Source organism: Calidris pugnax, unplaced genomic scaffold (assembly GCF_001431845.1).
Source record: "Calidris pugnax isolate Ruff unplaced genomic scaffold, ASM143184v1 scaffold44, whole genome shotgun sequence".
NCBI classification, from domain to species: Eukaryota; Metazoa; Chordata; class Aves; order Charadriiformes; family Scolopacidae; genus Calidris; species Calidris pugnax.
Genome location: NW_015094506.1, coordinates 33,039,648 through 33,042,174, shown reverse-complemented (window position 1 = coordinate 33,042,174; position 2,527 = coordinate 33,039,648).

The following is a 2,527-nucleotide window of genomic DNA, read 5'->3' as shown; positions in this document are numbered from 1 at the left end:
AAAAAAAAAAAAAAAAAAAAAGAAGATACTGGTTGCCTCTCCCCCCTCAGTAGCAAGGTTTGGTACATTAAGCTATAACCTGGGGCCATATTTTTCCCTTTTATTGAAGCTGTGGCACATGCAGAGAAAACAATTCATTAGGCTAGAGAGCACTGAGTCTAAACTGTGGTTAAACTGCTTGTCCAGTAGAGGGAAATCTTAGCTTCTGGTTGCCATTATGAGGCTGCAGTACAGAAATCCAGAGGCATTTTAGGTGAAATGAATAAGCAGCCTCGAGCATCGGTTCTCTGTAGCTGGTTAAGATCACTTGAGTTCTAACTTAAGATGTAGAAATTCAATATTTAAGTCTGAGCAAGTCACCTTGGTCTTCTTTACAGAGAAAAAGAATTAGTTTTCTGCTGTAGGTTGAGATGTGTTTTCCTCTGAAGGTGTCGATGTTTCTCCAATACCTATAAAGTGAGCCTAAGGATGACTAAGTCAGACACGGGCATTTCACAGGTTCACACTTATATTAGGCCAACCAAATTTTATTCCTGGTGACCATAGTTGCCAATCTAACGTTGGGTTTAGGATCAGAAACCTGCATCTAGGTACCCTTTTGCCCGTTTCTTCCCTTCAGTTGCTGTGAAGTGGATCTTGAGGACACACTAAATAACAATATGAGTATATGCTAAATAACTGAATATGACCATAATGCCTATTAACCTCTCTAATTAATTGAAGTAACAAACCACCGTTTTAAAAAAGGCTTTTCCTTTCTCTTACATTGTCTAGATATAGCTTAGTTGCTAATGACATGTACTTCTCTAATTAAAATCAGTTTGTTTCTGCAATTGATTCTCCATACTTAAGGTTGCTGTGGCAAGTGGTTGCTGTATGCTATGCTTTCCGCAGAACATGCAACCAACTAATCATGCCCTGGAGTGTCCCAGCATACTTTCCTGCTTCCTTGTTGTCTGCCAGGGCAGGAAGGAAGCCCTGCAGTGGTAGTTGTAGGGTGTATGTGCATGGAGTTACTGCGTGTAAACTTGTTATCTGGCCCAGGGCTGGGGGAATGGATGAGTGAATGGTCTGTTGCTGCTGTCACTGTACATATTGCTTATCAGTTTTACGTTTCCCAAAGCACGCTGGCTTTTGGTGGCTTTGCTTTCCTTGATTATTAAGAAGTAGCCAGGGTTTATAGACCCAGCCATGCTGAAGGGTGAAATGACTCTGTGGAGTTCTCCTGAGAGGAGAGGCCTGACCAGTACCACTGTGCCACGGCATGTCAAGCCATGTCCTTCTCAGATCAGATGGAAAAAGGTGCAAGACCTACTCCTCAGGCTTCCTTGAAAGCTGTAACTCTAATACAATCATCTGAGTATTGGAACAGGAGCTCTAAGAGATTTGTTGTAAGAAACTCCCCAATATTGGTGTTAGTCTGCTCAACAAAAATTGCATCCCCTGGTTTCTGCTCAAGAAAAAATAACATCTGAAGTAGGGAATAATGGAGTGGTACGTACTGAAGAAGAATAATAATCAGACAGTACACACTCCAGAAGAGAACTAAGCACCCCCAAATCCCACACATTTCATTTACTTAATCCTTTTTACAGACTTTCTTATACTTTCTGGGACTTGCAGATTTAAATCTCTCTGATTTTTACCTGCATTCCCAGAATGTCACTCCATAAAAAGTCTAGTGCTTTACCTCATCTTTAGTTTATACACACCCAAGCTGGCTAAACATGATTGATTTCTGTTTATGTGTTCAGGAAAAACAGAAACGTCCCTTCACCTCTGCTTTGTTCCTCTGAGTCTGTAGAGACTCAAGGGGTCCATTATCAGCAACGCAAGGACACAGATTTTATCTGGTAGCTGGAGAAAAGTAGAAAGATCTTGCTCACCTCATGCATGACTAGCTGCAATCTAAGTTGAGATGTGTTTCTCGTAGTATATTATTATATCAAATGACAGGGGTTTGCAGTGAAACAACTGGAAAATATTGTCAAAGTTTAACAGTCTGAAAATCGCTGGTAGGCTCTGAATGTAAGTTACAATGCATTAGAAACAAATCTGGTGCATGAATAGTCCCAAAGTGCTTTTTATTTATCTTTAGAATCTCAGTGTTAACAAACACCTGATCTAGATTTTGTTTGTTATGATAGCAACTGCTGCTATCATGGGAAACATTACCAAAAAGCTAATTTTACTCAAAGAGCTCCTTTATATGAGAAAGTGTATATTTTTCCCAGCAATTTTTGCTAAAATATGCAAAATACAATAGTGATCTCAATGACTACATCCCTACTTTAAGTGTTAGCATAAAAAATAGCTCTGCATGTTCTGTTTTCCATTTTCCTCTTCTTCTTTTATTTTTTTTTAACCAGAAGAAACTGAAAACAGCTGTAGAAGTTTAGTATCGTTATCCTTTTAAATAATAATTTTAGGGGATGTTATGAACTATTGGTAGGAAAAATGCCATTGCTAATAGGTCATGTACCTACACTTGCAGAATTACAAAGCAAATGGATTCTTGTTTTCAGCT